Below are 10,509 nucleotides of genomic sequence, written 5' to 3' on the forward strand. Positions count from 1 at the left end.
CCGGGATACATGTGCAGAATGTGTAGCTTTTTTTCATAGGTAAACATATGCCATGGTGGTTTGCTGCACCTATCAACCCATCACCTAGGTATTAAGCTGTACATGCATTAGCTATTTATCCTGATGCTCTCCTTTCTCCCACCCCCCATAGGCTCCAGTATGGGTTGTTCCCTTCCCTGTGTCCATGTTTTCTCATTGTTCAGCTCCCACTTAGGAGTGAGAACATGCAGTGTTGAAAGTAAACTTTCAAACTCCAAAGCCATTATTTTCTACCACAACTCAGAAGAAGCTATAGTGAACAGTGAAGTGGCTTCTTCTTGTTGACTGTGAAATTTTCATCTTCCATCACTAATTACATACCACTTAAATACATTTTATTAGGTAGGTCAAACCCATTACAAGTACTACTTCTTAGACATTTAAAGTAGTATACAGTTTTGCTAAATGGTGAAAAATTAAGTAATCACCTGAATGGCCTTCAGATTCCATGTGTCATTTTTTTCATGTTTTCACTATTGTTTTCCCCAAATTATTTCCTTTCAGCATTCCCATAAATGCAGCTGGCATGTTTTCAAATCCTTCAGTGATATATTCCTGGTACTGGATTTTCCCCTCTGAGACCCATTTCAGCAAGTCCTTTAGAGCTTTTTGGTGGGCATCTCCTTGCCAACAGGTCACGATGAACCCTTCCATGTGAAGCTCCTGATAGATAACAATCTCTGGGGTTGGGCCTGGGGGAAGTGGGCTGGTGCCACCATGCCTGGCTCATTTTTGTATTTTTAGTACAGAAGGGGGTTTCACCATGTTGGCCAGGCCGGTCTCAAACTCCTGACCTCAGGTGATCCACCTGCCTCAGCCTCCCAAAGTGTTGGGATTACAGGCATTATATGTAGATATGTATATGTTATATGCAGAGATAGCTCTATATATGGCAATTCTTCCAAATTTCTTCATCTGGGAGATAACAGTGTTTGAAAACTTTCCACTTACATTATCAAAATAACAATTGTAACCATCAGGAGAGGCTTTCTTCAAAGTTTCTTCAAAGACTCTACTGTCTTGTAGTTAAAGACAACATCAAATCCAAGCTTTTTAAGGTAGGCAATCTTCTCGTCAGACCCTACTGCTCCAACAACTTTGCAGCCCTTGAGCTTTGCAATCTGCCCCAAAACAGAGCCCACAGCTCCAGCTGCTGCATTAACCATCACTGTTTCTCCACCCTTCACACCACAGACGTCAAGTAGGCCAAAGTAGGCAGTCAGGCCTGTCATGCTAACTGTCCCCAGAGCCAGAGACAGTGGTACTGTGTCAGGCCACTCTGTTGGCAGCTTTTCCAGATCTTTTCCATCAGAAATGGAGTGTGCTGTTCACCCTGAAGGAGCCAGTACAATGTTCCTGTTGGTAAGGCTGCGTTTTCACTTTCCACAAATCTGGCCACTTGCTGACCCATCATTGTATCACCTTCATTCTTTTGGCTGCCACTCTCATGTAAGGGTCCACAGTGAGGAACAAAGCTTCAAGCAGGACCTCTCTATTTTTAAGGGTGAGAGCTCAGCGATCTTCAGCTCAAAGTCACCATTAGTAGGATTGCCAACAAAGTGCTTCTTCAGGGTCCATCTCTTAGCATGAACCATCCTGAAGCTCAGGAGCCCGAGGATCCCACTGTCTGGGGATGGCGGCTGGGACTGCCTTCTTTGTCTTTTTTGATCTTTGTTGGTTTGAAGTCTGTTTTGTCAGAGACTAGGATTGCGACCCCTCTTTTTTTTTTTTTTTTAATCTTTCCATTTGATTGGTAAATTTTACTCCATCCTTTTATTTTGAGCCAATGTGTCTCTTTGCATGTGAGATGGGTCTCCTAAATACAGCACACTGATGGGTTTTGACTCTTTATCCAATTTGCCAGTCTGTGTCTTTTAGTTGGAGCATTTAGCCCATTTGCATTTAAGGTTCATTTCTTTGTTTTGTTTTGGACAAGGTTTCACTCTTGTTGTCCAGGCTGGAGTGCAATGGCATGATCTCGGCTCACTGTAACCTCTGCTTCCTGGGTTCAAGCAATTCTCCTGCCTAAGCCTCCCAAGTAGCTGGGCTTACAGGTGCCCGCCACCATGTCCAGCTAATTTTTGTATTTTTAGTAGAGATGGCTTTCACCATGTTGGCCTGGCTGCTCTCAAACTCCTGACCTCAGGTGATCCACCTGCCTTGGCCTCCCAAAGTGCTGGGATTACAGGTGTGAGCCACCGCTCCCGGCCAAGGTTAGTATTGTTATGTGTGAATTTGATACTGTCATTGTGATGCTAGCTGCTTATTTTGCACACTAGTTGATGCAGTTTCTTCATAGTGTCATTGGTCTTTATATTTTGGTGTGTTTTTTGCAGTGACTGGTACTAGTTTTTCCTTTCCATATTTAGTGTCTCCTTCAGGAGCCCCTGCAAGGCAGGCCTGGTGGTGACAAAATCCCCAGCATTTGCTTGTCTGGAAAGGATTTTATTTCTCCTTCGCTTATGAAGCTTAGTTTGGCCAGCTATGAAACTCTGGGTTGGAAATTCTTTTCTTTAAGAATGTTTGATATTGGCTCCCAATCTCTTCTGGCTTATAGGGTTTCTGCTGAAAGGTCTGCTGTTAGTCTGATGGGCTTCCCTTTGTAGGTGACCTGACCTTTCTCTCTGGCTGGCCTTAACAATTTTTCCTTCATTTCACCTTGGTGAATCTGACAGTTATGTGTCTTGGGGTTGATCTTCTCATGGAGTATCTTAGTGGTGTTCTCTGTATTTTCTGAATTTGCATGTTGGCCTGTCTTGCTAGGTTGGGGAAGTTCTCCTGGATGATATCCTGAAGTGTGTTTTCCAGTTTGTTTCCATTCTCCCCATCTCCCTCAGGTACTCCAGTCAATCATAGGCTTGGTCTTTTTACATAGTCCCATATTTCTTGGAGGCTTCATGTGCTCCTTTTCATTCTTTCTTTCTCTAATCTTTTCTGCATGCCTTATTTCAGCAAGGTGGTCTTCAAACTCTGATATCCTTTCTTCAACTTGGTCAATTTGGCTGTTGATTCTTGTCTGTGCTTCACGAAGTTCTCATGCTGTGTTTTTCAGCTACATCAGGTCATTTATGTTCCTTTTTAAACTGGTTATTCTAGTTAGCAGGTCCTCTAATCTTTTATAAAGGTTTTTCACTTCTTTGCATTGGCTTAGATCATGGTCCTTTAGCTCAGCAGAGGTTTTTTTATTACCCATCTTCTGAAACCTACTTCTATCAATTCGTCCATCTCATCCTCTGTCCAATTCTGTGCCCTTGCTAGAGAGGCGTTGCGGTCATTTGAAGGAGAAGAGGCACATTGGCCTTTCGGATTTTCAGCATTTTTTCATTGATTTTTTTCTTATCACCATGAGTTTGTCTAGTTTCGATCTTTGAAGCTGCTGACTCTTGGATGGGGTTTTTGTGGGGACTTTTTTTTGTCGTTGATGCTGTTGTTGTTGCTTTTGTTTTTCTTTCAATGGTAAGGTCCCTCTTCTGTAGGGCAGCTGCAGTTTGCTGGGGTTTCATTTCAGACCATATTCCTCTGGTTCGCTCCTGTGCCTGCAGATGTCACTCAAGAAGGCTGGAGAACAGCAAAGATAAGTGCCTCCTCCTTATTTTGGGACCTCTGACCTCAAGGGGCACCAGCCCGATGCCAGTAGGATCACTCCTGTATCGGATGTCTGACAACCCCTGTTTGAGGGTCTCACCTCGTTGGGTGGCACAGGGAACAAGACCTGTTTAACCAAGCACTTTGTCCCTTGGTGGAGAGGGTGTGCTCTGCTGGGGGAAACCCACTCATCCGGGCTGCCGGGATTACTCCGAACTACCAGGAGGAAAGGCCCAGGGAGATCAGGGTCCTGGAGTCTCTGGCTGGAGTTGTTAGAGTTCCTGCAGGGGGACCCCACCCAGGCCTGAAGAGGCACTCTGGCCACAGCCTGCCACACCCAGTGTGTTGAGCTGTGGGAAACACCTCTTGGGACCAAGCTGTCCTGCCTCACTGGCTCCAGCAGTGGAAAAGTGCAGCCTGGAGCTATAGAGATGGATGCCGCCCTTCTGCCACCCAGGGAGCTTAGTGTGATAAGCAGTTATGAGTCCCAGTGCTGGCTGCTGCCCCTTCCCCAAGGAGCTCAAATGGTGTAGACAGCAGGCAGCTGGAACTGTGGTGCTGGTCACCCCTCTTCCCTGTAACTTGGCAGGCTTAAGCAGATTCTAGCTGAGAGGAACCCTAGGCCCCAGTGGTGTGGGTTCGCGAGTGGGATCTTCCAATCCATGGATTGCACTGTTCCATGGAAAAAGCAGTTTCCCCAGCCGGGTAGCACTCTCACTTACCGCCGCCCTTGGCTTGGGGCGTGGGGTCTCCCCTGCCCCGTGTGGCTCTCGGGTGTGCAGTCGTACCACACTGCTCTTCCTTCCTCTCCGTGGATCATGCCAGCCGCTTAGTTCTGGTGAGAGATCCTGTATACCTTGTTTGCTGGTGCAGGATTCACACGCTATTATGGTTCTTTCGTTGGGAGCCTCTGATCGCTGCTGCTTCTAGTTGGCCATCTTGTCCCCCAACTTAGTATTCATTTCTGAGGGATAATTTCACTGGATAGAAAATTGTGGGTAGACAAGGGTTTTTTTTGTTTTGTTTTGTTGTTGTTGTTTTGCGGGGGGTTGTTCTGTTTTGTTATCAGTACTTAAAAGTCACTGTCCCATTATTTTTATATTTAAGTAATTTCTTATAAGAAATCCATACTAATCTTTTTCCTATGTGTGTGCAATGTCTTTTTCTAGTTGTTCCGATATATGTAAAGTATCTTTTTTTAGTCAACCAGTTTTCTAGTTTTCAATAACTTGATTGTTGTATGCTTTGGAGTGGTTTGGGGTATATGTGTATGTGTGTCTCTTTCTTGAAGATTGGATTTTTTTATTCTCTGTTTTTATAGATTTCAAAAAAATTAGAAACTGTTGAGCCATTATTTTTCTGCCCCAGTCTGTCTCATCTCTTTCTGAGACACCAAATATGTATATATCATGTGCTTTAATATCCCCACAAGTCACTGAGATTTTATCAGTCTTCTTTTTCTCTTTGATGCATTTTGGATATATTCTATTGCTATGTCTTTAGTATTTTCTTCTACAGTCTCTGACATGCCATTAGTCTTATCCAGTAAATTTTTTATCCTGGTGTTTTGTTACCTCTGGGAGTTCTACTGTGTCCATATTTATATCTTCCATTTATCTCATTATGTTCATGTTTATTTTATATTTTTGAACATATGATCACGTTTATAGTATCTGTTTTAACATCCTTATCTACTAGTTCTATCATCTTTTTCATTTCTGAGTCTGTTTCTATTGTCTGCACGTTCTCTGGGTGACATGGTTTGGCTGTGTCCCTATCCAAATCTCATCTTGAATTGTAACTCTCACAATTCCCACATGTCATAGGAGGAGCCTGGTGGGAAGTCACTGAATCATGGGGGTGGGTCTTTCCTGTGCTGTTCTCATGATAGTGAATAAATCTCACGAGATCTGATGGTTTTAAAAACAGAAGTTTCCCTGCACAAGCACTCTTCTCTTGACTGTTACCATGTGAGATGTGCCTTTCACCTTCCACCATGATTGTGAGGCCTCCAAAGCCAAGGGAGACTGTAAGTCCAATAAACCTCTTTCTTTTCTAAATTGCCCAGTCTCGGGTATGTCTTTATCAGCAGTGTGAAAACGGACTAATACACCTGGTTATGGGACTTATTTTTCTGCCTGATGTTTAACACTTTTTATTAGAAGCTGGACATTGTAAATTATATATGGCTGGTTGCTGGATTTTTTTTTTGCATTAAAAAAAATAAAAGATTGTTGGAGTTTGTTCTCTCCAGCAGTTAAATTACTTGTGGTGTTTTATTCTTTTGAAAGTTGTTTTTAAGTTCTTTCAGGGTAAGTCTATAGTCTTTATTCTAGGGCTAACTTGGACCCACTTCCAAGGCATGGCCTTCCTGGGTTCTCTACTAAATGCTCTGTATACTCAGTGTGGTCTGTTTATCTTTCCAGTCTGGCTGCTGGAAACTATAATAATCTCTAGCTCAGTGTGATATCTAGGAATATTTTTGTCTCCTTCCTAGCAGCTGTTTTTTTTTTTTTTTCCAAGAAGCTGTTCTTGCCCAGCCTCACGGAGGTTTACCCTACCATTCACAGATTTCTATTGTTATTGATTCATAGAGACAACCATAGATATATCTGAAAGTCTTCCTCTCTTTCTCCCTCCTCTTGGTTACTCTATGCCAAAATCCAAGCCCCCTTGAACTGTGGTCTTTCCTTTACTTAACTCAACAGTTTGTCATGATTTGTTTGGGTTCCCTGCCGGTGCCACAGTCCAAAAATTGTCTGTGAGAATAAAGCTTTCGTGCCTAAGGCTCACTTTGTTTATTTCACTTCTTTCAGGTGTTATAGTTCTGAGCTTTCCATTTTCCAATGCTTAAAAGCGTTGTTCTTTTTTTCCTTGTTGTTTGTTTTATTGGTCCAGTTTTCTAATAGTCTATAGTGGAAGCATAATTCTGGACTCAATTACTTCCTCATGTCCAGAAGCAGAAGACGCTTTACAATCTGCAAGCTATTTCTCATAAAGCCCACCCAACAATTTTCACCTACCCATCATTAGCTATAACTTAGTGACATGGCCACTGTTAGCAGCAAACATAGCTGGAATGTGTCATTGTTTAACTGGATACATTACACACACACACTAACAAACATCAGGGTCTTGTTTCATACTGGGGAAGGATAGATACCATGCTGGCAACTAGCACTTTCTGCTACAACTTTGTTTATCTTGTTTTTATCCATTACAATCAAACTTCTAAATGGCTACAAAATGGTTTATGTAATATGGATGTATCATTTATTTAACCATTTATCCTCTGTTAATGAACATTTAACTTGTCTAAAGTTTTATTTATTTATTTATTTATTTTGCCACTACAAACCATACACTCATATGTACATAGACATATATATCTATTACATACTGGAGCGATATTAAAAATACCAGTAAGCAGTATGACGTGGAACTCAACCAACCAGAAGTTTTGCTGGTTCAAATAGGACAAATGTTTACCATCTGTAACAAATGGTATGGTCAGTCTGGTATTTGGTAATGAAAATCAGCTGTGCATACATCTGTCTAAGCATATCATTTACATACTTCTGCTTTTATATCTATGTGATAGATTTCCAGAATTGGGAACATGTGGTGGAAGGGTATGTGTAGTTTAAATTTTAACAAATACTGTCAGATGGCTTTTTTAAAAGGCTGTAATAGCTTATATTTCTACCAAAAATGTATGAAAGTAGCCTATCACTGTCAAAAGATTTTTGTCACTCTAAATTTTGTCAGTTTAAAGGTGAGAAGTGTACATTGTTACTTTAATATGCATCCTTCACTGCAAATGAAGCATAGCGACTGTTTATATATTAGCCCTTTCTACTCTCTCCTCCCTTTCTGCTCCTTTTTGCTCACTCTCTCTCTGTTTTTTAAAGTTTATGGCAATGGGTGGAGCAAGATGGCTGAATATGAACAGCTCCAGTCTCCAGCTCCCAGTGCCAGCGACACAGAAGATGGGTGATTTCTGCATTTTCAACTGAGGAACACAGCTCATTGCCAGCAATGGATCAAAACTGGATGGAGAATGACTTTGACGAGTTGAGAGAAGAAGGCTTCAGTCCATCAAACTTCTCAGAACTAAAGGAGGAATTACATACCCAGCGCAAAGAAACTAAAAATCTTGAAAAAAGAAAGGAAGAATGGGTAACTAGAATAATCAATGCAGAGAAGGCCATAAACGAACTGACAGAGATAAAAACCATGACATGAGAAATACGTGACAAATGCACAATTTTCAGTAACCAACTCGATCAACTGGAAGAAAGAGTATCAGTGATTGAGGATCAAATGAATGAAATGAAGTGAGAAGAGAAGTCTAAAGAAAATAGAGGAAAAAGAAATGAACAAAGATTCAAGAAATATGGGATTATGTGAAAAGACCAAATCTATGTCTGATTGGAGTGCCTGAAAGTGAGGGGCAAAATGGAACCAAGTTGGAAAACACTCTGCAGGATATCATCCAGGAGAACTTCCCCAATATAGTGAGGCAGGCCAACATTCAAATTCAGGAAGTACAGAGAATGCCACAAAGATACTCCTCAAGAAGAGTAACTCCAAGACACATAATTGTCAGATTCACCAAAGTTGAAATGAAGGAAAAACTGTTAAGGGCAGCCAGAGAGAAAGGTCGGGTTAACCACAAAGGGAAGCCCATCAGACTAACAGCAGATCTCTTGGCAGAAGCCCTCCAAGCCAGAAGAGAGTGGGGGCCAATATTCAACATTCTTAAAGAAAAGGATTGTCAACCCAGAATTTCATATCCAGCCAAACTAAGTTTCACAAGTGAAGGAGAAATAAAATTCTTTACAGACAAGCAAATGCTTAGAGATTTTGTCACCACTAGGCCTGCCTTACAAGAGACCCTGAAGGAAGCACTAAACATGGAAAGGAACAACCGGTACCAGCCATTGCAAAAAAATGCCAAATGTAAAGACCATCGATGCTAGGAAGAAACTGCATCAACTAACGAGCAAAATAACCAGTTAATATCATAATGACAGGATCAAGTTCACACATAACAATATTAACCTTAAATGTAAATGGACTAAATGCTCCAATTAAAAGACACAGACTGGCAAACTGGATAAAGAGTCAAGACCCATCAGTTTGCTGTATTCAGGAGACCCATCTCACATGCAGAGACACACATAGGCTCAAAATAAAAGGATGGAGGAAGATCTACCAAGCAAATGGAAAACAAAAAAAAGCAGGGGTTGCAATCCTAGTCTCTGATAAAACAGACTTTAAACCGTAAAAGATCAAAAGAGACAAAGGCGGCCATTACATAATGGTAAAGGGACCAATTCAACAGGAAGAGCTAACTATCCTAAATATATATGCACACAATACAGGAGCACCCAGATTCATAAAGCAAGTCCTTAGAGACTTACAAAGAGACTTAAACTCCCATACAATAATAATGGGAAACTTCAACACCCCACTGTCAATATTAGACAGATCAATGAGACAGAAAGTTAAGAAGGATATCCAGGAATTGAACTCATCTCTGCACCAAGCGGACCTAATAGACATCTACAGAACTTTCCACCCCAAAATCAACAGAATATACATTCTTCTCAGCACCACATCGCACTTATTCCAAAATTGACCACATAATTGGAAGTAAAGCACTCCTCAGCAAATGTACAAGAACAGAAATTATAACAACTGTCTCTCAGACCACAGTGCAATTAAACTAGAACTCAGGATTAAGAAACTCAATCAAAACCACTCAACTACATGGAAACTGAACAACCTGCTCCTGAATGACTACTGGGTACATAACGATATGAAGGCAGAAATAAAGATGTTCTTTGAAACCAATGAGAACAAAGATACAACATACCAGAATCTCTGGGACACATTTAAAGCAGTGTGGAGAGGGAAATTGATAGCACTAAATGCCCACAAGAGAAAGCTGGAAAGATCTAAGATTGACACTCTAACATCACAATTAAAAGAACTAGAGAAGCAAGAGCAAACATATTCAAAAGCTAGCAGAAGGCAAGAAATAACTAAGATCAGAGCAGAACTGAAGAAGATAGAGACACAAAAAACCCTCCAAAAAATCAATCAATCCAGGAGTTGGTTTTTCGAAAAGTTCAACAAAATTGATAGACCACTAGCAAGACTAACAAAGAAGAAAAGAGAGAAGATCAAATAGACGCAATAAAAAATGATAAAGGGGTTATCACCACCGACCCAGAGAAATACAAACTACCATCAGAGAATACCGTAAACACCTCTATGCAAATAAACTAGAAAATCTAGAAGAAATGGATAATTTCCTGGACACTTACACTCTTCCAAGACTAAACCAGGAAGAAGTTGAATCCCTGAATAGACCAATAGCAGGCTCTGAAATTGAGGCAATAATAAATAGCCTACCAAACAAAAAAAGTCCAGGACCAGATGGATACACAGCTGAATTCTACCAGAGGTACAAGGAGGAGCTGGTACCATTCCTTCTGAAACTATTCCAATCAATAGAAAAAGAAGGAATCCTCCCTAACTCATTTTATGAGGCCAACATCATCCTGATACCAAAGCCTGGCAGAGACACAACAAAAAAAAGAGAATTTTAGACCAGTATCCCTGATGAACATCGATGCAAAAATCCTCAACAAAATACTGGCAAACTGAATCCAGCAGCACATCAAAAAAGCTTATCCACCATGATCAAGTGGGCTTCGTCCCTGGGATGCAAGGTTGGTTCAACATACGCAAATCAATAAACGTAATCCAGCATATAAACAGAACCAAAGACAAAAACCACATGATTATCTCAATAGATGCAGAAAAGGCCTTTGACAAAATTCAACAGCCCTTCATGCTAAAAACTCTCAATAA

At 41.1% G+C, this 10,509-nt stretch overlaps 1 pseudogene; it reads right to left on the reverse strand.

The window, feature by feature from the left end:
* Positions 1-501: 501 nt before the first annotated feature.
* Positions 502-1,634, reverse strand: LOC709781 (prostaglandin reductase 1 pseudogene; annotated as a pseudogene).
* Positions 1,635-10,509: the final 8,875 nt, after the last annotated feature.

This window comes from Macaca mulatta, chromosome 1 (assembly GCF_049350105.2).
Source record: "Macaca mulatta isolate MMU2019108-1 chromosome 1, T2T-MMU8v2.0, whole genome shotgun sequence".
Taxonomy (NCBI): domain Eukaryota; kingdom Metazoa; phylum Chordata; class Mammalia; order Primates; family Cercopithecidae; genus Macaca; species Macaca mulatta.